Source organism: Struthio camelus, chromosome 11 (assembly GCF_040807025.1).
Source record: "Struthio camelus isolate bStrCam1 chromosome 11, bStrCam1.hap1, whole genome shotgun sequence".
In the NCBI taxonomy this organism is placed as follows: Eukaryota; Metazoa; Chordata; class Aves; order Struthioniformes; family Struthionidae; genus Struthio; species Struthio camelus.
Genome location: NC_090952.1, coordinates 26,976,595 through 27,000,965, shown reverse-complemented (window position 1 = coordinate 27,000,965; position 24,371 = coordinate 26,976,595). Strand labels below are relative to the sequence as shown.

At 40.5% G+C, this 24,371-nt stretch overlaps 1 long non-coding RNA gene across 1 annotated transcript in view; it reads right to left on the bottom strand.

Moving 5' to 3' along the window:
* Window positions 1–24,371, bottom strand: part of LOC138068701 (uncharacterized) — a 42,895-nt gene that overhangs the window by 1,233 nt on the left and 17,291 nt on the right. The window contains exon 2 of the long non-coding RNA XR_011143391.1: window positions 1,525–1,629. This is a non-coding gene — a long non-coding RNA (uncharacterized lncRNA). The remainder of the gene's footprint in view (window positions 1–1,524; window positions 1,630–24,371) is intronic.

The following is a 24,371-nucleotide window of genomic DNA, read 5'->3' as shown; positions in this document are numbered from 1 at the left end:
AATGTGAAAAACTTAATTTATCGGAAAAAAGTCCTGGACCTAGCACGTTGAGCACGTCGGTCAACAGTAGCTGACTGTTAAAGAAAAGCAAATCGAAAAAAACAGAAGGAAGAGACAACAAGGTGTACGGGTTTGTAATCCTTCCAGTTTATCGTGCCCGGTTTGAAACTCCTGAACATCTGAGGAAAGGTCTGATCTGACTGGGGGGAATCCAGAGGTCAGAACTACTCTGTCCAAGGTCTGGAAAACATAGCCTCTGGGGAAAGGTGGAAAGTGCTTACCACTGTGACAATGCATTTAAATGAAGAACTTTGTGTTGTCATGTAAAGTTTCTTATTAAAGCCATGAATCCTGCTAGTCTGCCAGGAAGGAGAAACTCTTTCACAGTCTTAAAACAGGTCACCCTTTGCAACCTTGTTTTTTCAAAGCAGCTCAGTTGTTCTGTTGTGCAGAACAGAGTGTCCAAAACAACATGTTTGCAAAATCCAGTCCCTACACTCCTTAATTACAATGAAACTGAGGGAACAAAAGTTTTAAGTTATCTATTTACTCACATCTTCTTGGCTGATTACTTTATTTTGGTTGACTTCCAATGCTCTGGGCAGACAGGTCATTCAGGATACTAATAATAGCTATTTCTCTTCTGCCTAAGCTATAATAACCAGCTCTCTCTATGCCTATCTTTTCTTCTTTTACCTTGCCTGTAGTAATAAAGATTTTATTCTTCAATTGTAACTGAAGGTGTCTGTCCTGTAACAGACACGACCAAATGGATGAGTTGCCACCAAAGTGTGTTACATAAGCAGAACACAATTCCAGCTGAATGTTAATGGTATGTTATCAAGTTCCAGCTCTTGTTTCTCTGTAATTGTATAAGAGTATCCTTAGAAAAGCCATTACTCTGGCTAAAACCACCCTTTTATTTATGGGATAGTTCTGCGGTCGTTCCTTCATCGGAAGCTTGCCTTTTTTCTGGGCTACTAGGTTTGAATTTTAATTATTCTCTACTTTCTGAAATATATGAAAAGCACCTGACCCTCGATGGTCAGGATAGAGATGCCCTACAGAGAGGTATCAGATTTGCACAGTACTGCAGATCTGGAAGAGAAAGTCGTGATGGAATTTGTAACCAAGGGAAGATGTCAAGTGATTTTAAGAAGCCTTGCTTTTATTTTGCACACCTCATCATTCAAGCCTACATTTGATTTCCAAACTTGTGTAACCTCTTTTATCTACTTGTTAAGAATGTAATATCTAGAAAGGAAAAGGATAACTGTGTCAGGTTTTCAGTTCCAGTGGAGATTGGGAAGAGTTGAAATTGGATTGTTTGTATTCATTAGTTCAAACGATTAGGCATTATGTATTTGTTTCCTTGCTTTCTAACAAGGTGTTCTGTCCAACAAGTATTCATGCGGGGTAGCCACTACCAATGTCACGCTGGATCAGGTTTCAGGATGCAGCTGTACTGAAGCATAGCTACAAAGCAACCTCTTTCCTCAAAGAGCAGCAATAAATATGACTTACCCAAGAAGGAAAAGTCAAAAAGTCACTTTGGAACCAAGGCTTTTTGCAGGACAGTTCCCGGGATGCCGAACGGTGACACAGTTGCTTTAAGTAGCCAGGAAGAACCTTGAGAAATAGAAATATGTATCACAGGTAATATGTTCTTTGAAGACATCGAAATTCTTCTAATATCTCTGCTGAGAGATTCACCCTCAGGCAACTGTGTAACAACAAATGATTGTCATTCAACTGAGCACAGAGGTTTTCTGTTTTTTGGAGTCATGACCACTGGTCCTCTAGTGATTTCCTCTAGGGCTCTTGTACTATTGGAGTGGACAGTGCTGGAAAGTCCATCTGTGGAGTTCATAACCCTGAAGCTACCTTCCTCTTCCTGGACCCTCCATTTCCTCAGGTTGCCAATTTCAGCAGTGCCAAGAGAGGTAAAGGCGCATACTACATCACCTTTCAACCCCCAGCGTTCTTCAAAAGCCCAAGGCATGACCTTAAAAAATCCCAATCAGTAATTGGTATTTCACTGTGTTTGTATTATACAAGCAACAGGTAACATATAACAAAGCATAATCCTAAATGGTATTTGCCTGAAAGAAATTAGTGAAGGCAAAGTACTTGATTTAGTGTTTTTCTACTACTGGACAGCAGATATTAAAACTTAATGAAATATGTTATGTGAATCCACTAGCACCATTTATATTATCTGACCTTTGTTGAGTTGACTCATTAATTGTTATAAATAACAACTCCTAATATGCGGTCAGTATACATGTGGCTTGTATAGTGATTCAGGAACAATCATAAAATAATTTCCCACTGATAATTCCTAAATTCCTAACATGTTTGAATAAAAAGAAGACTGTATTTGCATATCTTCCCAGACGGAAGTAACATCCCTAAAAAATATTTTGGTTTGCAAACTGCATTAGTCAATGACTTTAGCACGGTCACTGTCATTTGAAATTATGCTGATGTAATGTGGAAAATTTCATCTTCTTCAAAAAAATTTAAGCTCAGTAGGACATGGAATGGCCCAAATGACTGCAGAGAGACACATTCCTCTGAGTAATTGATTGCATGATCCATTCAAATAAATAATGTTTTAGTTATAGAAAAAAAAAAGGCAAGTTAAGATCAGATAGCTATAACATAGTCTTCAGTAAATAAATCCAGTTTGGTATTAAAGTAGAATATTCATGCATTGTGTTACACACAACATGCATGCTTTTAGGATTCACTGCACTTAGGTACAGTAAAAATAAGCATCTTTGAAATACCCCAGATAACTAGAATACAAGTCAAAATCCCATGTACCATTTAAAATAGCAACCTAACAGATAACCAGAGCAGTTCTGCTCAGCTGAGCAGCCCCATCTTAAACCATTCCTTTAGCCAAGCAGATGGAGAAAGATGCCTACACGAAGCTGACACAATGTGGGGGCGGGAGTTGACTCACCGAACCCCAGAGCAGAAGGCACTCAGATGTTTACAATTAATCAGCTGTGCGTGTGTGGATGTGTGCACCTGCCTACATGTGGTTGGTTCCTTTTCTTTTTGTCAAGAATGTGGATAGTTGTTAAGTAAACTGTCAAATTCAGCTCACTATAAAAAGGAAGCTTGGGACAGACTCTCTCATCCACGCTTGTGATGAATAAGACACTTAATGCCTGCAAACGGGGAATTGCCAGGGGTGCTTCGCAAGGTGAGATACCACTCAGTGTCAGCAGTAATGGCAGGGTCAGTAAAGAGATGGGCAGGAAAATGTATGTAATCTTCCAGCTCTGAGTGGGAAAGGAGTCTCAGGTCTACATAAGGTTACCGATGTTCCTCTTTTGAACAGATTGGAAATCTTATGCAAAGCACAGTGCATCTTCTGGCAGCTGGAGAAAACTTTACACCTTCTAATGGTCCTGATTTAGGGAAATCATTCTTTTCTGTTTTCTGGTACACAGGCATCTTTCAACAATTTTTGTGGAGTTAAATGTTCAGTTGTGCTTAGCACATTTTATTAGAATCTGGTAATATTTTCATACATTGAGCAGTCTGCTATGACTGACTCGTCCTCTGTGCAGTGGTCCGGCACCAGGTCTGTTCGCAATGGCACTGATGTTTTGGTGCATGTCTTGGGCCAATGCATGTGCATGTTTGCTGAAGCGACAGCAGCAGAGCGCCGGGCTAGGCTGGGCACGTGCCATTTTGCGACCACTGAGGAGACTCAGGAGAGCTGCGCCAAGCCACCCACCGCTGCACACACAGCAAGGTAGCGAAGTGGCCACAGATGCTGCCCAACTCCGGTATCTGTAGGTTGCTATGGATACAGACAAGGATAGGCCAACCTGGAGACATCTGAATTAACTCAGGATAAAAGCTGGCAGGGTTCACAGTACTGTATAGGAAGGAGGGTATTTCCAGGATGCAAACACATGCAGAGGTGAGCAAGTGGGCTGTTGAACACCTACAGGTCCAAGGGTTGCATAATCTTGGGGCTGGGACAGAGATAGGGATCAGGTGGCTTGGGTGATGGCAAAATTCAGGGGTTAACCTCATTGCACGGGAGAAGTAGACTCTTCTTTCAGAGCCACCTATGTAACTGTCGTAACCGCCAAACTATTGTCTAAAAAGTCAGGCAGCTGGTACCTCTTCCTCCAGAAATATAAACAAGGAGAGTGATCTCCGCTTGCCGCTTGGATAGAAGGGGCAGGCACATGTGTGGATGGGGCAGGTTTTGACTAAGGCTCTCCCTGGATGCTGGCGCTTCTTTCTAGCCCTCAGGAAGAATCCCCAGGGGAGGAATCTGAGACTTGTCCTGGCCATCAGTATGACCCTGTCGAACAGCTCTAGAGAAGTGCACGTGGGCACAATGGCTCCTAGCCACTGCAGGCACGCCGGGTGGATGAGAAACCCTCCTCTGAGCTCCCTGAGCACCACAGCACCAGAACCAAGGGCCCAAGGGCCTGTGGCCATTGCACCCCATATTGGGCTGGGGCCAAGGTGATCCTGAGCACCCAAACACGCATGAAAATAATCAAATATTTTCCAGGCCAGCCATCCTGAAGCGCTGACTTTTCAGTTTCAAAGGCAGCATGCTGGTAGAGTCACTGAAGTGAAATGTAAACGTTTCTAGACCACTTAATTTAATATGTGTTCAGGGAGACATGGAAAAAAGCTGTCCCCGAGTAGCCGATGGTTGCCCCGTTCAGCTGACCCACCAGCTGCGTCGTGCTCTGGTTGCAAGGCACGGTGCATCTCAGAGTCCGTTACGCAGGCTCTACATTCATGCTAGCTGCTGAAGAGATTACACCCACCGTTTACTCCTTAGGAAGCGAGACAAACCCCTGTACAAACCCAAAACTTTGAATATCTCAGTAGCGGTGATGTGATGCCTTTGCCAAAATACAGAGTCATAATCATATTTGTTTGACTAACACCATCAAGCTACGCTTTAAATCAACTTTTTAGTCAAAAGATGATACAAATATTCTCATGTCCATGGAATATACCATCAACTTAAAAAAAAAAAAACTATGGTCTGGCTTGTGAATCTTTAATATGCATTTCAGTAGTTCTCTTCAAAACTCAGCAAATTTATATTCTCTTTGACAGAGTCAGCAGCCACAGCAGCCAAACATTTTCATAAAGTATTTATAGAGGCTAGGCAAAATAATCATGTTTTTGGAGATCTTAATTCACAAACATTAGCTTTAAAGTAATGGCTTGTTAATTGATATTTTCAAGAGTCTGTTCAGAATTCCTAGCCCTCCTTCCTATAAAAACTAAATAGACCAAATAATAAAATGGAATGCAATTAAACTGTTTTTTCCAGTAGAGAATATCTGCATCTAACAGAATATGTTTATAAATTCTGAATGTTTTATATGATTTGATTATTTATTTGTTAGTGAGGAGGGTAACTGAATACATGGGAACAGCCCAGTGGAAACTGCTGAGACTGCCCAGCCAAGTATTCATGCTTAGGAGGGACAGACCGCTCCTGTGTATGACCCACTGGCTGCGTAACACTTTGTCCAAAAGCTCATCACATAACTCTGCCACTACATCAGTTTCACAGGAAATAACTTTCATAACAACTATCTTCCTCTCCATCTCCTCACCTACATGGAGCCTTCCTGCAAAGAACACCCATGGGACTTTGAAGAGAACTAGAAATGCTCCAGACCATCTTTTGCTCTTCTGTGACTTTTGCTCACTCGCTCTTATTCTCTTTTCCAAGTGCAAAACTATCCTGAGCACTGCTGCTCTGTGAAGAAACAACCTGTCAAGAGAGTCTGGAGGAAAGAATAAAACCAAGCACCCTTTTTTGTTATTGAAATACAGCCAATCCTCTTGGCATGTCCCCAAAATGGTGAAGATAACTCATTCTTCACAGAAAATGGCTTTGACCTATGAATTGATAAAAATCACTGCATGCCAAAACTGACAGTCTTATATTACACAGATACTATTTCACAGCCACATTTCTTTTGATAAGCTGGTAATATTTAAGTGGAAGAAAGTACTGCAATAAGGCACTATTAATTTTTCTATGTTTCTGTGTTATCAAGCATCTTTTTCTTTTCTTCATAATTCTAAAGCAATCTCCTGTCACTGCTGGCCACCAAAGCCACCACCAGGACAGCCCGCAGCACGTACAGCACCCTCCATGCAGCTATTTTGCCTCCCAAACTAGACTACCCATGTTTCTCATAGAAGCTGTGCAGACTACTTTCACTCTTCCAGGTGCAGGTTTCAGAGTGGAAATGGCAACCAGAAACAAATTCAAACAGCTTGGACCGTCTTTTCTGCTATGGCTTCTAGAAATCCCTTCTTCCTCCTAAGACGCTACAGGAACAGACTCTCCTGGTCTCCTTTACTTCCGCCCTGCTCTCTGTTCCAGTCTCTTCACTCTCCCCTTCTAATGATGGGAGCAACAACATTGAATTTTGCTTATATTAATTATGTCACCTAAATTTTTGCAGTGCCTCTAGTCAAAACCTGCTGACTCCTGTGGGAGTCCTTCCATCTAGCTCTTCCAAGGAGGAATCTAAAAAGAGTGCCAAAAATTGAAAGACGCAAGGAAGATTCCTCTTTAGTAAGCCTTTCTATTTGTTGAAATTCACGCACAGTTTCGTGATTGTATGTTAATAAGATCATTAGCTGAAAGTATCTCTAGCTTTACCCCCTGCCCATGAATATTATTCTTTACGTTTTTAGTATGTCGCTTTTTTTATATTTTTTACAAAAAAATGTTCTCTGCCTCAAATATATCTGCTGCACCTATAACTATTTAAGAAATAAGCAGGAAAGAAATGCAATTATGAAACACTTTTTTCTTGTCATAGAAATCCCTGTGTAAATTGTAGCCAGTCACTCCTGTATTAGTACACTTCCTTCTTACCATGCCATGTTCTTTGCAGACAATCACATCTTTACCATCTGGAAATTTTAGTCCAGACAGTGAAACAGATCCACAGGTCACAATTCCTAACGTCTCTTCAAACCGCTGTGAAATATTCAGCAAGTCATTTAGGATACTACCTTAAAAGGTAGCCAGGTTTAGACTCCATGGATGGCCAGTAATTGAAAACACATGCCTGTTAGGCACCCAAATGATGGTCCCTGTAATTTAATGCACCCATCAGAAATGACCTTAAATTCCCTATGGCTTGCCTTACCTATTTCTAAGAAGGGTAACACAAACTCCCCACAGTATACAGAGGGTATTCAAGAGCATTTGCAAAGCAGGCTGAACTTGTTCAGTTCAGTCAAGAATCTCAGATCATTTCCAGGCAAACATCCATTCCAGATTCTGATTTCAAGTGGTCACATCCCTCTCATTTCATCTTCCATCAAATCCACTCAGTGCTGACAGAAAGCCAGAATCAAAAATTATTAGTTATCTGTGCACATACTTCTGCAAATGCCATTAGAGTATGGTTCTTTTTTTTTCTTTTCCTTTTTTTGCCTATCCTGTCCCCAAAGGCCTTTTTTTTTTTCTTATTAGCTGTCTTTGGCTTTGTCAGCAGGTAAATCTCTGTGTGTCACTTAGGCTCCTCATTCAATAGCCTTTGCAGTGGGATCAAGAGAGATGTTTGAAAGAAAAAGATGTTTTGCAGTAAGATAAATTCCTTATTTCCATAAAAAAGAAAGAACTCCTGTTAAGTTAATTATAGGGCTTATATTCAAGGAAACGTTATTTCACAGTCTCTAACATTTAGAATTCCTGAAAAGATAAGTTATAAAATATCTGAGGACAGCCATTAGCCAAAGCAGCTCTCAAAGGAAAGTATTTGCCTCCAAAGTTAGGTACTCATCAACCTTCCTTTTAAAGGTTCGTTACGAGGTCACTCTGCGTAGCATATTAGTTTAATAATGTATTTACTTACAGCTATATTTATTCTAACCATGCAAAGCGTGTAACAGGAATTTATACCCCATTGAGCCCAAAACTACAGCCTATGCCTCAAAATTCAGCATTATGATTTGCACATATAAATGTGTGTAAAATGCACATAAGTAGGCAGGCAATTTCAAGCCCTAAATACACATGTGAGCATAATACCCCTAAGATCTCAGGAGACTAATGGAGAAGGGTCATTTTAATCCTGGATCATATATTTCACCTTTATTCAGTATACATTAACAACAACATTTCACAAGTGTCTCTTCTTCCCAGTATTCAGTGACAGTGAAAACCATTAGCAAGAGAAAGTCACAGCTTCATGAGTTCTGTCTGGAGCAATGTAGCAAAAATAAGTGCAGAGAGCTTATTATATGAAAGACTTATTCACACGCTAATGATTCATTAGCACATGGGGGCATTTCTGAGACTGAAGAGTTAGTTCTGTAGCCATGGTGAATGTATTTCATCAGGTTTATGTTATTTTTCACCTCCTGCTGATTACATTAAAAAAAGTTTAATTGAATGCATCGAGATCTAGGCCAGACTTTATGTTTTCAACTAGCTGCTATACAGCATTCACAAACATAATCCCCATTCGACATTTAAAAGTCATTAACCCTAGCACATATTTTTCGAAGAATCAGACTGCTCCCAGTAGTCTTCAGAAGGACTTTCCACTATAGACAAAATAGCTCATTTTTCTTTCAGACTAGAATTACCATAATGGTTTATTTAAAGTCCAGCCCAGACTGCAGGGGCCACAAGTGAGAGGATGGCTAACAACTGATGATGGCGGTACAAATTTCTACCATATTCCTTTCAGAATGAGCTATAGACAGAGACCCAGATCCTCAGCTCATTTTTCTCCAGTGCCAATTTTCACTAGCTGCAAATCTGGCTCCCGAGATCTCATTTTCTTTCTTGTGGGTCTCAAGTTTCAGTCGATCTTCCAGGACACGATGTGTTCAGAAATCCTTAAGTAATCTCCTTTCGTTAGCGTTTTGCTCTTCAACATCTTTCATCTGAGTATTTCAAAGACCTTTAATTAAGCCTCAAAACACTCATAAGTTGGTGGTAGTATCCCTATTTTACAGAGGCGTATTTGAATCAAGAGGGGTTAAGAGGCCAAAAAAATAAATAATAGGACTTCTGAATATGTATCCGTTTCTCTAACTATTCCTCCATTGAGGGCACAAAACAGCCTTGGGGAGAACAACAGAAAGCTGTTACCAAATGGGAGGAGCAGATGTGCGGGTTGTTTCCCTCTGCTTTCACCAGGATGCCTTCAGAAAAGCCTCGTGGTGGCCAGGCTCTCCTCAAAGCTGCTCCCTTTTCTCTGTTGTCTCAGGGTACCCCAGTATCTGGAACAGTTTGCTTTATTGCTGGCAGTCTCAGAAAAGCAAGGGATAGACAACATTTTCCATTGCAAGGGGGATCCTCTTGCCTAAGGTGATTTTACTTCTATTTCACTTGGTGGAGAAACTCCTGTTGACTTGGATTAGACAATAAAAGACCTTTGCGCAGAAGGGCAGGCAAACGCCGAATTTCCCCAGTGGCATTTTGCCTTGCTTTCGGGTGTGCACTTTCCTCCTTTTGGGGTGGCAGGGGGCTGCTGGTAACTGAATTCTGTTTTTGTGCCTCAGAATATAGCAAATATTTTCAGCTTCTGGCTGATTTGCTCTGTCTACTGTACTGCTTATAAGCCCCTGGGATCCTATCTGATACCATTGAAGTTGCTGGGTTTGACTGTGATTTCAGTGGCAAAAAGATCAAAATTTAACAAATGTAAAAGCCTCTACTCAAGCATCTGCATTTTATAAGTCACTTGATATTTTTCATTTTAAATTGCATCAATAAATGTGGCTTGCTGGTCAATTTAGTAATATAAGTGCTTCTGATGAGCTCTCAGTGCAAGACAAATAAACAGGTTTCAGCAAAATGACTCAATGTTTCATAGAAATTATTAAAAAATCATAAGCGAGTGTTACTTCCCACTAATTGCCAGTTTACAGTCATGTTCCTATTGTTTTCTTGAAAGAGTTTTACTATTCAGACCTTTAAAAAATATACACAGAACTTAGAGATTTTGCTATGTCAAAGCTCATTTGCTATGATTGATTAGATGTAGACATCTACAAAAAAAAAGAATATGGGAAAACACAAGCAATATCTCTCCGTTTCTCTCAGTTTTATGGGCAGTAGAAGACTGAGTTGCCATCATTACTGAAATACACTGCCTGTAGGCAAAGATTTCCATTACCAGAGCATCAGTCACATGAAGAGAGAACAAGATAAAAAATTGTTCCTTTGTACAATGTTCAGCAGAGGTAATTAATTGGGGATCGATTCAAAAGTAATCTAACTCCTTTTAAGTTTACAGTGATAAAATCATGATGGATGATATGGAGAATGAGAAATTCCAGTCCACCAGGCATGAAATAAATTCTGCATGTAGAAGAAGCCAGCCTGTCTTGAGCCTTTTGCCAAGTATTTCCAAATTCTGGTATCAACAGTAATTTTTGTTTAAATGTAGGTAGTGGCACTTCTATTTCCAGGTAAGTGGTACAGCCCACTTAAGTATTGCTCTCACAGTAACAGTTGCAGTTAACAGCTGTGAAGGACTGAGGATAGAAAACTGTATCTCTGTACCTCATTCTTCTGAGAAAATACAAGGCTATTTAAAATATTTACCTCTGATAATTATTTATAAACCACATTTTTAAGCCGCATTTTTTTCCCTTCTGCACAATTTTCACTGTTACAGAAAGACAATCCTATTAACTGCTATTGCCTGTGAGCAGCTGCTCTCTCAGCTGCTCTCCTAGACAGTCCTGCCCCTAACCACAATCCCTACAGAAAAATTGGTGCCATCTGCTGTTTTTTCTCAGGATTGCATCCCTGACTGCCATGACAGTAAGCATTATTTCTCTTTTTTCTTCTGATAAGACTGCCCTCCCGGAAAAATGAACAGTTTTGGCTGTGGTGTGAGCTGAGGAAGGCGAGTGACACTTCTGCAGCCGTTCTTGCCCTTCGCACCAAGGGGCGATGCCAGGACTGAGCGGTCGAAGCTTGGGAAGGGGCAGCTTTGCCCTCCTGTGGCACATCCTCAGCTGCCACTCCCTAGCGACCGAGAGGCTTCAGTACCAAGCTCCTAATTTTTGAATGCTCAATTTCTTTATACACCTGTGACTGTAAGAGTGGTGGTATTTGCACATACAAAGCTCTGTCCAGAAGCAGTCATGGGTCTACGATAACGTGACACTGATTTGGCCTTTCAACATAGGACCTCAAGACCAACAAGTTATGTGACGGCAGTTCAGAACCACCAAAGCACACCGTTACTTAGTAATGCACCAAAAGACACACAAAAAAGGGAGACTGATGAAGATCTCAACAGTATTTCCTTTCATTTGAACTTTAGTCTTCTCTTTCCAAGACAGGTTTGACTAGCGCCATGCACATTTATCCCCGTGCTGGGGCTGAGCCCCAGCTCTGTGGTTTCAGCAGTGTCTAGTCTACGGTTTCAGCAGTTTCCTTCCTCTTTGCCAGGGGGTCCTCCGGCCACTCCGCTTTCCTAACCCTGAGGTGCTGTAATTGGCAATTCCCCAATGAACAGCTTCTTCAGTACTTCTCCCAAGCCACTCTGATGCACAACTTTACCATTCAAAAAAGGTTTTTCTTCTACCACCTCCTTTTAATCTAATCTGATAGCGAGTAACTCAACAACAAATAGAGAAGCACCTACCATGACGATAATAAATGGAGTAGATATTTTCTACCTTATCGCAGACATCAGCTGGACGTCTGCAGATCAAATGCATGCTGTTTGTCTCCTGAAACAAGATAAATGAGAAGATCTGCACGTAGTTTTGAAACTTGGGTATTGAAAGCAGATTAAAACCAGGCAATAAGCCCTTGCTTCAGAATTTCATATTCCCATTGTCAGTTTTTAAGGCATTACTACAAAACAATACTTTTTTATTCTGTTATTCTGTAATAAAGAATGATCAAAAAAGACAAGGAATTCCATGAAGATCCGCAACAGAGTGACAGCATAATAACAGCTATAGGGAGGAGAGCTACGAGCAAACTACAGAATATAGGGTTTCAAAATACAGTGGTTGCTCACTATGCATTAGCATGTATATACTTGGCTTCTGAAAGAAATAGATTTCTTGTGCAGTAAAATAAAAAATGAATTAAGTTTCTTGTCAACTCCTAGGGGAAATAGTGATGGAAATAATGCATTCATGTATATTATTAGTGTGCTGTAAAATAGCAAAATAGTGAAGCAAAGGAAGTTGTCAGTGCAGTAACGCTACAGGAACCCTTTTCTATACTTTTATGTGAAAACTCCCTGATTCCCTGAACACTCTGGATACCCATGATTATATTAGCAAAAGTAATCTCAACTTTTATATTTTGTCCAACTGATTTTCCTTGTTTATGTTCTCACAAGCGTTTGTTCTGTCTTGACTATTATTCTGCAATGCATGATAAGTCAAAGTCTAATGGCTTAGCACATATAGCTTAAGTTTTTACAAGACAAAGAATCATGATGTACAGATAAAGTAAAATCTTTTAAAAATTCAATCTTTGTCATGTCTTGAGAAGAACACATTAACTGAAAGCAGATATTTCTCATTAAAAATGGCTACTGCACCGTGGCAATAGAGAGGGGTTAGGCATTATTTTTTTAACATAACTTTACAGTAATGGGACCTTTTCACCACCAGCTATAAAGAGGAGAAAACCTCCAGATTCCAGCATAGATGGAGGCCAGATTGTGCAAGGGCCCAAGTCCGTCACTGATTTAGAAAGGATTTGTGGCTGCTTGATAAGAGATCAGCTCCTGCAGGACTGTTATATCATCCACGGCCGGGAAGTTTGCTTTTATGTTGTGCAAGGAAATACAATCTTTTCAAGTTTCAATGGGCGTTTCTGCATTTCAAATTGTACATGAAAACCAATCTTGAAAATAATTGCAACACTCCACCATATGCTACTAAACTGCAGCTATTTTTGTGAGCATGCAAGTGTTTTGCACCTATATGTAATAAAAATGCATCAGAGAGCTACCTGCCTCTCTCCAGAAAGTCATTATAACCCTCTAACTTTTTAGATTCTTATCTTTACTCATTTAAAGAAAGAATAAAATCCAAGTACTTTGGTGGTACAACATGCTAACAGGTGTAGAAGCAAAACCCCAGGAAAGAAGGGCTATTTTAAGTATATTTGCAGTGTCATTGGTACAAAAGATTGTTCCTCTCCCCTCTCCAGGCTTCCCCTAAATCCCTTCAGAATTATACATTTCAGGAGGGTCGTTGTTGTTATGAGCAATTTTGGGCAGAAGATAGATGACAAGATATATTATATACATAATTCATTATAATTCATAATCCAAGACACACAGATTACCTGCCTAACAGGCATTTGGTTGAAGTATATGTAATGTGACCAAACATGGCAGAATAAGGCAGTTTTCAGACTGTAAAGATTAAAATTGCTCTTACAATCCTCTCCTACTTGTTAGATATTACTCTCTTTATCTATTGCTCTTGTTTTCCTTTATGTCACAATGGGCACAAAGGGATAGAGACTCAGCTCTTGTAAATTATTCAGTGACTGAAACCACCAATGATTTCTGCGCTTCCTAGGGTGAGGTTTTGATCCATTTTAATTTAGGGGAAGTTGTGCCATTGACTTCACTGAGTCCAGTGTATCGTTTTAGCTCGGCCGTCAAATACGGATAACGCTCTGTAGGTTGCCCCTATTCTCCAGGAGGTCGCTGGTACTGCTGGCTGACCCAGTTAACCCTTTTTGATCTGTCCTTGGAATATAATCCTGCTAGGCGTCCTTTTTTTTTTTTTTTTTGGTTGGAAAGAATAGCATTTGTTAATTGGATAATATCGGTGTACTGTAAGAGACTTTACAAATGATAGCTTGACATAGGCTACCCTAGGACCTTGATTGCTCGATAAGGGATGAACGAGCAAATGAGTGTGGAGGAGTATCAAAGCTATTAGTAGCAAAAAGAATCATTTGTACCCTTTGAGTCTCCCTTTACTCTTGTTTAATGGGCTGCAAGTCAAGAGTGATTCCGCTGGAGCAATGGAGTTACATTAGTGTGAAGTGAATGTGAGAGTAGAATCAAACCTATTCTCTTTCTCCTAGTGCTAGTAATGCAGAACAGAGAAGATCAACATTTAATATGTTTTCATACATATTAGTACTCTATCAATACAAAATAATTTCAAATTTGACAGGTTGTAGAGAGTCCCTTCCTCTGTGATTCGAAAGAAAGAAGATAAAAGGTGTTTTTGAAGAAAGAATAAGTTTCACTTGATCTGTTAGTACCAACTGAATAATAAAGTTTTAACTTATTGATTCAGAGAATGGCACATTGTGTTGGAGTGACACATTTTACTGCACTCAGGTTATATGTTGAATTGAACAAGCATTTATCGTTTTTGCACTGAGCATCTAAAAACTGTACTTTTTCTTCAAACGCAAGTTTTCTTTGGCTATTGTATGAATTGTGTGAATTGTTTCACTACTAACAAACTGTCTGAATAAAATGATTTCCAACACGGAAGTTATTTGTCATTTTATGAATAACGTTATTATATTGTATTCAGTTAGGTATTCATGTTCAGGAAAAGGACATTTGCTCCAAATTTCATGTTTCTTGGTTCTCCTGCTTTCAGTACAGTTTCAAGATCTTCATGATTAACATACAGGAATACACTGGACATGGTTTAAATCCCAGTTCAACCCCTGCTCTAGGTATGTTTTGTTCAAAAGTGGAACTACAAGTCCTGGAGACCCAGGCTATCCAGAAACCAGGGCGTGACACTAGACAGGTTTTTGTGGAAATTCTCCTATGGGTCTTTACAAACTTACAGCAAAGGATACATATATAGCTATTTTTCAAAGAAAGTACGTTTAGGTGGGAAATGCTTGAGCAGTTTTACTTCTACTATCATGCATTAAAGTTGTACCACCTACTTTGGGACCCATGCTTAGTTGGCCCCAGGTTTTTGCTATTAAATGCACCCACCACAATAAAGCACGTATAACGTCGACACGCACCAGGAAAAAGCACCTATAATGCGGATATCCCCCATCTCCACGATGTTGGATTTTGCTTCCACTAATGCACCAAGCTGCCAGCAGCATGGTCTGCCAAACAGACTACAAACTCCCCAGGGTGAAATACGGGTCGCAAACCAAACAGCTAAGATTAGGGACTGTGCTTGGACAGCACCAGCAGTGTAGATTTTTGCCTCCTCACCTTAGGTAGCATATGGTCCCACTGATGGACTTTTTTTTTTTTTTTCTTCTTTTTTACAAATAGTGGTGAGCTCTGGTCCCAGTCATCACTGAGTGGTTGGAGCGCCCATGCCACCGGCTGCAGCAGACACCAAGGGGAGAAGCAAAACAGCAATGTGGTAACAGCTGCCTGCTGTAATGGAATAATTAGACAATCAGGAAGCATTAGTCCATAGTATCTACTATTGTTAATGACTCTGCTTAAGAGCATAAAAAAGCATCTGCCACCAACAAAGTGAAACTCCTTCTTTTCTTTTGCCTTCCTAAAACTCAGTGGTTCCTAAATCACTTTAAATAAAGTTCTGGAGGAAAAAATATTCCAAAGCAAAGATTCTGAACATCACAATTCTGAGTAAATTTGTATGTGTGAGTTATAAACTGCTGGTAATGGAAATGCTGACAATCCCTTAACCACAGTGGTCCCAGCTGGCCCCTCTGATAATAAATTACATGAAATGAAGAGTAAACAGAACTATCTGATTTAACAAGGCTATGTGCAACAGAGTGGTAAAAACAAGTTGGTTTTTAAGCACTGTCTCATTTTTTTCCCAGCTTCTATTTTGACCCAAAGACTGGAATGTTTTAAATTAGTGTTGTGTGTGTTAAGATTTTATACTGTGAATATTTCAACATATATGAATCTTTAATACACTGCTGCTCAGCATAGCTCAGGAAATTTGAAAATTATCTGTGTAGGGACTATATAGCTTTCATAAAAACATTGTTATACAATGTACCAGCAAAATAACAAGCTTAAATTTGTCATAGTACTGACTGCATGCTAGCAATCAATTTAGCTTTGTACAAATGCAAAAATGTTCCCCTTGGGAATGTGCTAGATGTCAAGTTTTTCCAGTGCCTATGGAATGCTATAAAGGGATCAAAAGTGACCCAAAACAACTTGCATATGTATGTTTTACAGGGCAGGCTATTAAAATGTTCCCAGTTTAAAATACTTCTGGCCAAACAAGTAAAAATCCTTCAGTACCCTCAGCACAAACTGGAAAGAAATAGGAAACAGTCTGGTCTCAGCTCACCTACCTCCAAGGCAAGGTTTGAACAAGCTGCAGGGAAGAGGACTGAAAGAGCCTTTCCAAAACCTACCGGCTATACTTGTCTGCTGCATCCCCCACTATAAGTCTGTGAAGCTTATTAACTTTACTGGGACTTGAGTGGCTCAAATCCTGTTGAGAGGCTTGAAAACTGCAGCCCTTGTTAAAGCACTCATAGATGAAAAAGGACAGAAAGAGTCTTATGTTATCTACGTTTTGAAAATCAGATTTTCTCTTCCAGGAAGTGGCTTCTGCTCTTCACTTCCACAATGTTGAATTTCTTGTAGCTTTGGCTTTCAGGCAAAACAGACAGCTTAGAGTTTCTCAGTAGCTAGAAATATTTCTTGGCCTGCTCTCCCTGGGGCTTGTCCAGGTAACCCAAGCAGGTGGCGATGTTGTGGGGTGACATGCCAGAAGCGAGGGCTTGGCCTTGCTTCTGCAGTCAGGCTAGGAGCATGAGCTCCCTCTTGATTTTTGAAGGAGGCTGGAACAGAGCCCAGGAGGGGATTTTTGTCAAAAGTTTTGGGGAAGTTTGGATTGGCCTGAAATTTTAGTCCAAGCTGACAGAAGCACAATGAGTAAGAGCAAGGCTTCAAAAGTAAGGAGAAAACTACCCAACAGAAAACGAGAATAACAGAGCAAAAGGATGGGGAACAAAAGGAAGACATTTCAGGGCTGGAAGGACGTGTCAGCTCCGCTCACTGTTGAGAAACTGAGGAGGCCATCATTTGGGAGCGGCTTGGCCAAGCCGCTCTCAGCCCTGCATTCCCCTCCTGGTAGGCTGAGGAAAACGCTGGGGGCTGCCGGACAGCACTGCCCCGCTCAGGCCACCTGCCCCCTCGCTTCCGCTGCTTGCTCACCCAGCACATAACCCTTGAAGCAGGTCAGGATGCGGCTCTGGATAAAATATTTAGCCATGTGCTTAGCTTTAAGGGCACTGATGGGACTGACCTTCTCATAGCATTAAGGCTGTTTTGAAGTGCCTTGCTCTGCAGATGCTGTGCTCAGCATCTCAAAGGATGAAACCTTTAGAAGTTACAAATTTGCAGGTTAGCTAGGTAGAGCACAGCACAGCCAGGGACAGACTTTACAGATGCAAAGTGAACTGCAAGCATCTCAGCTGAATAGTGTATGCTAATGAGTTTCATTACTTAATAATAAACAGCAACATTTAATTAGCACAACCATTACTATGCATAAAATACTTTAATTATACGGAAGGCTTGTGGAAATAAGCCAGTTCGGGGTGAAGTTGATTGGGAGGCTCAGCTTTCATCTGTGCACTGAAACGTGGCCATTATCAGACAAACAGAGACCCAGGGTTTGTGCCTTTTGTGCTCTAACTCGCAGATTATTTATGAACTGAGATTGCTTCAGATTGTTTTTCTCAGGGTTTTAATTGTTGGAAGGTGGTCCTTTCTCATTTCCTCTGAATAGCCTCCATGGCACAGAGAGCTCGTCACCGCTGTTTGATGAGGAAGGGCATGATCCTTGTCTTCCTCTGACTCCAGCTGTGCTGGAGAAGTGGAAGCACCTTGGATGGCTCCTAGCTGTGCCCTGTCCCACAGCTCCTAGTGAGCGCTCCGTAACCCATCTCTGTCACAAGAGCTGAGCTAGCAAAAGCCTCCTAATTCAAACGTGTAGGCTAACTAGCCTCCTTTTGATGGTAATGCTTTCAGATAAATGGTTCAGTTGGCAGATCCTGAGGGCAGAAATCTCCAGCTGAAAACAACAACCAGGGTGGGAAAAGGGCTGCGATTTTGTGATAAATGGTTTAAAATAGCCTGGCTGCCTGTGTTAGCATGCTGGCTCTACCTGCTAGAAGTGAAGCTCTCATGTAATCCCATCTCTACAATGTACATCACTGAATGTAAGTAGCCCCTTTCTCTGTCTGTTTCTGACATTGCTGGGACATCTGGGAAGAAGATGGTGAAATATTCCCATTTAGGGATGGGAAATATTCCCATTAGGTAGGATGAGTTTTGACAAAAGAAAAAAGGAAATATTTCTAGCTGACATGTTCAACATTTTAAATGAAAGGTTCTTTCAATGCTAAAGTAACTTTTTGTTATGTAAGTATAGTACTTCCTTAAATGGTTTAACTGTAAGTTGAACACCATGAGTGATCTGGGCTGTTACTTTTCTTTCCAGAATTTTAGCACACAAAAAGTTGAGACTGATGTTTCACCTAAACTCAGAAGAGGAAAACTTTCAAGATGTCAACAACTTCCCCTGAGGTTTCAGAAGGCTTCCTGCCCTACTCTAGCTTAAATCATCTAGGCAATTAGGAAAGGTGCATGCAAAAAAGCAGAAATAGTTCCCATTGTAGCCCTTGTTTTAAAATACCTTAGGAGAAGACAATACATTGGTTATTCTGACAGAAATGGCTAGCTGCCAATAGAACCTAACTGTATAAAAATTGCAGTTCAGAAAGGAAATACAGCTTCCAGAGAAGGTTGCTTAGTGCAGGCTGGCTTGAAATGTCAGCCATGAAGGCAATAAAGTCAATCAGTCACTACAGGAGGAGGTTATGCCTGCTCGAAGGGAAACTGCTGTAGAAGTTCACTCCAGACACTGCTATCTGCTTGGGATGATAGGTTTGCAAAGTGATGGTGAAGGCTGAGCAGCTCTTGGCCTTTGCTTTTTCACCATGATGTCCCCTGTACTTTTCCTCTTACTGCAATCACTGTGCTGTGACTAGCAACCTGCCTGCTGCTCTTCCTTTCTGCTTAACCTTGACTTGAAGACATCTCAAAGTCTTCATGCAAATTCAAACTCCCCTTTTATTCTACATCCTTTTCTACAGTCTCCATTACTCTGCCACGAAGTGGATTCCTGTCCCTTGCACACCAAGCTACCATAGCTCTGTCCAGTCTTCCCTCTTTGCTGAAAGCCTGGACATAGATCTAAGTCTATTGCAGAATTGTCAATGAATTTGTGAATCAGGATTTCAACTCATTTAATCCTTCCGCCTTCCTCTGTCTTGGCACCTTTTCTTTTCCGAATGCATCTTCAGATTTGCCTTTCAAACACATTTTCCTTGCCATCTGCTCTTGCTCCAGGTAACTCCGAAGATTCAGAAATAAATCATCTGGTCAAGCCAAATAAGCAACTTGAAATTAATTGCCAGATGCGAGTTCTTCGTAAAATTACATGGCCTTTGTCCATCTGCATTATTTACTGTATTGTTTAGTTGAGATCCAACGTCCCTGAATGCTGCTAAAGAAGGAGAGCTGTGCTATATGCTGGCACAGGACCTACTGAAGTCCCTAACACCACATTGAGCCAGGAGGAGTCATGAGTCCAAGCTTCTTCCTTTCACGTGTCCCTGGCCCAAATAGTCATCCCCGTCCTCTCTGGAAAACAGGCAGCAGCTCATTTTTCCCTGTGTGCCAGGAAGGAGCTCATGTGCCATTTGGACGCTTGTGCCCGCTGCTGGCGCCTCTGCCACAGACAATGGCCTCTCTTTGTTGTGCAAAGCACTGCAGACCATAAGGGAATTGTATTAATAATAATCCACATCATCTCTTGCAACATAGATTTAGACAATGATTTTAATTTATTTTCGTAGCAATGTGACATTTATGATCTCTTCCCTCCTTAATTGATTCATTTGCTTCACTTAACATATCACTTGGGTACTTTGGGCTATTCACTCATCAGTTGCTGAGGTAATTATATCCAGGCATTGCAAAGTGCCCAGGAGAATAAATATGGCACAAGATTTCCCAGGTTTAGTAGCTGCATCAGTGGAAGCAGCCCTTCCTCTCAGGAGGTGCCTAAGTGAAGAATTTATAGTTTTCCAGAGCGGTCCATCTGTTGTGGCTATTCCAGAAGGAATATGTGTGAATTCATACATAAATCATACCTCACTGAGGTATGAGTAATCCCAGTCAAGATATTAGTTCTTGGTTATCTATTCGGCAGCTGGGCTGGACAAGTCCGATCAACAGTGTTATTGTTGCCAAGTGGCTAAGTGGCTACATGTGTTGTAACTACATAGGAGAGTAATTTCGGTATGCTGCGTGTCGCCTGCTGAAAAAGCAATACAGCAATTGAATTCAAGTGAAATTGCAACTAACATCTTATTCCTGACCAGATAAATTTAAACAGAGCGTGCACCTTGAGAAGCAGCCCATTCCAGAAACCACCATTCAGGTTTTCCTTTGCTGTTAAGTGTATGCTTACATATCTGTCTACGCCCAAAACTAATGCCACACCCACAGAGCTTTTACAGACAAGAGTGAAAAGTATCTTCACATTCAGACATTTGATTTATCTCACTACCACTGTTCTTTGCCAATACTAGATGTGCTCAGGAATTTTTCAACCAATTGTTTTTATCAATTAATCGAAGCCACATTCTTTCATGGTAAATTTGTTTTCAGGACATCACTTTTTTTTCAAAACAGCATTTTGAAATTGCTGGAACCCTTTATTTTGCCCTTTTCTAAATGAAAAATAGCCATTTAAAGTGAAAAATAATAAAAAACATTCAGTAATAACAGATATATGAAATATTAAATTATGATGAAACCATTTGAAACAAACTGGATTTTCTGAATTTCCTGATAGGGGACAGGGACATTTCATAATCCTGAAAATCTTCACAGAAGGAGAAAACTAGCTACTCCCCAACTTCACTTGTGATGCTAACGCTGCACAAAATTCATATCCGATCTTCTGCCACCAACTTATTCATTCTCAGATTTCCAAGGTTGCTATGGGAGTCTGGAAGGGGAACCAAGGAGTGGTGACACTTTCATGTGCTCTAAGCTAAAATTTAGATTACAGAGGGAAACATCTGTTACAGCCCAGGCCTGAAGTGTCAGATCCAAACAGAATATCTGGCTGTGTGCTAGAGCACAGCACTAATACCGACATCCACTGCGGTTTTTAAGGAATATCTCTAACATACTTGGGAATCCATAGTTTTGCTGATGGATAAGAGAAGCAGCTGCACCTGCTATTCTAGTTTCTATCTGGAGGTAGACTAGGGAGGAGAAAATACGGATCACATGTCATCACTGTAGAGCCATTAACTATTAAAAGATTTTGACATTCAAGTTCCACTTCATATAACGCACAGATGTGCTAGGCCAAATGATTTCATCAAGCCAGCCAGATCTGTCAGAGTGGAGCGACAGTGGGAAACTGTGCTGGAGAGAGCCCTGAGCTGCGGTAGCATTCAAATTTGCTTTTTCCAGACAATGGAGTGGCAAGGAGGAGAGGGGGAAAACTGCTGTTAAAAACCATGCTGGTACTACAGGAACGGAGATTCTTTAGTTATTTTATGTTTGTTAATTCGATAAATGAATTAATTAGAAAATTTTAACAACAAGATGCATCTGAAGTGTTTCAAGGTAACGTATTTATAGGATAAAAAATACAAAAAAAAAAAAAAGTCCCACATTTAGACTATCACCCCTTGCAAAGTTGTAACATTGCCATTTTAGGAATGTTTTGAAAGTCCCAGCTGAAGACTCTTACCCCACCTGCTCTCCGGCTGACGCCTGTCCAGGCGGGATGCCTAGCTGCACCTTGGGACTTACAGAACAGACAAGAACTCTAAGAGGCTTCCAAATTCCGAGCAAGTTTTTCTGACACTCCTGCTCGTGTGCCCAGGAAAGCTTGACTGTACAAAGCAAAAGGAGGAGAAGTAGCTTTACCTTTCCTCAACCAAGTATATCCTCTAATGTTAACCATCAGGAGTTTGTATAGTTATTATCACAGAAGTGCCAGTGGGTCTCAGACATCAGGTCTTACTGTCATGTTCAGGTAAGGAAATAGTTTTTCCTGTAGTGTCTAACAAATAGACATTTTCTGCCATGCAAGCTAGTTTTGTCTGTGTCTGTATCAACTTTGAGGAAACAGTACATGTAGCTTGATTTTCTTCAAAGCTATTTCCCTGCTATTTTGGTTGCTTTTAGCTGACCAAGTCAATTTATGACTAGGTATAAATCGCACTATAAGAAAATCTAGCCTTTCACTATATTTTGATTGGTTGTCAATTGCCACATAAGTTACAAGAACATTAAAATAAATTATAAGTGTCTGACTTTAAAACAAATTCATATTTTGCAAGTTTGAAAAACTTCAGTTTTGTGTGGAAGTCATTTTCTTCCTGGAAATGTGTACTTCTGCCTTTATTCATCAAAAGTGTTTTAGTCTTAATTTAACATTATTCTATTGATGCATTATGGACTAGAAACATATTGCTCTCTCCCCTGCTTGCATCTGCCATGAAAACAAAAAGAGGATATTCTGCACCTGTCACTGCTTCACAACCAGCCGAAATGAAATTCGATTCAACAATCGCTAAACAACGTGCAAGGAATGACTGAATATGGAAATAAGACTTATTTCTTTTTAACACTATTATGCGATCGCACAAGAAAGCAGGCTTACTTTCTTGTATGAAGGTATATATATGGTGTGCCTGTTTCAAAATCTTCTTCCAGTGTTTTTTCAACAGCTCTAAGAAAAAAATTTAAAAAATACTGTGTATATTTCTCTCCTACACATGACACTGATGCAAATTTGCTATATTTACTTTTTTTAAACTTTTAACTAAGTATGGTTAAAATATGGAAAATTGGAACAAAAATAAAGTAAGTGTCTTGAGTCTTAGGCTACAGCTGGCCGTCACTTGCATTTTCGCAGTATCTGCCAAATCTCTAATAGAAAATTGTCTCTTAGATCCCTTGCCTCTCAAAAGCCACCTCATAATGCTCCAATCACATTTCAGCAATTTCTTATTTGTAAAAAAAAAAAAAAAAAAAAGAAAAAGGAGAAAAATACTAAGGGTATTTTTGCTGTCTCTTAAAACAGTACTTGGAAACAGAGGGAATACTGTTCCTTATTTCTGTGAACTTTAAGCGCCGCTTTACAGGCCAGGAGTGGTTCAGAATCCACCAAGAAAGACTCTCCAAAGAAATTCCAGTCTACATCCCATTTCACTTTGTGACTCAGGGAAACAGAGGAGATGAAAAGGAAAAGAAGGCATATTCTGATCTCAGAAAATACAGTCTGAGCATTTTACTGGCGTCTATGGCTGAAGAGTGCCCTATGACTGGCTCCCAGACCCTGTCCGGGAGCAACTAAGCAGCTGTACTCAGGAAGATATCGCTGTGGAGGATATCATCAAGGGACTCGAGTAAGTGAGGAGCTCCCCAAGATCATCCTGCTCCTCCAGCTATGGGAATAGGGCGTTTCAGCACTGGGGCAGAAGACTCTCTGTCCAGGCTTGCAGTGAGGCATGCTGCTGTGATGGACATGATATAAAGGTGTGGCTCAGGATGCTTAGATTGGACATTACAAAAAAACTCTTCCATAAAGAAAGTAGTGCAGGTTCCCCATAGCGGCGGCAAAGCGTCGGTCCTTGAAGTTTTCCAAGACTCGACTAAAAGCCACAGCTGACCTGATCTGGTGTTGGCAATAGCTGGGTGCCAAGCAGGACGCTGAACTAGATGACCCCCACAGGTCCCTTCCAATCAGCATCTCTACAGTTTTGAGAGGTGAGGTAAAAACTTCCTATTATTGCTATTATTAATAAGTTTGAATCAAAACCTTTGCTAAATCTCTGAGTTATATACACACCATTCTTCGTAATCTGCTGATGGTTGTAATCTACCATGCTCCATCCACATAGCAGGTGCGGCATACTGAAGTGGCCTATCTGCTTACTCATAGGTTGAAGCTTTAGGCTTTAGAAAACCAAGGTTAATTTACTTACGATGACCAGGTGATGATGTAGCCTGTTATTATCTGTGTTGTAAGAATATGCCAATGGTCCATTCAAAATTGGGAGTTTGAGGTGGGCACTCTCCAGACACGTGGTCTGAGCTTCTGCATAAGAACATTTACAGGAAAAAGAACTAACCCTGAAACTATTCCTTCCCTTCAGTAAAAGACGGATGAAGAGTGGAGGAAGTTAGCAAGTATGCAGATGCAGCAAGCAGGTCAAAGAAAGGCATGGTGTAAGATACATTCATGCTGGTGCATCTACTTTTGTCTTTGTTTTAAGGTTTCTTTAGTAATAAAAACACAAAGTTAAAAAAATATCAGGGAGG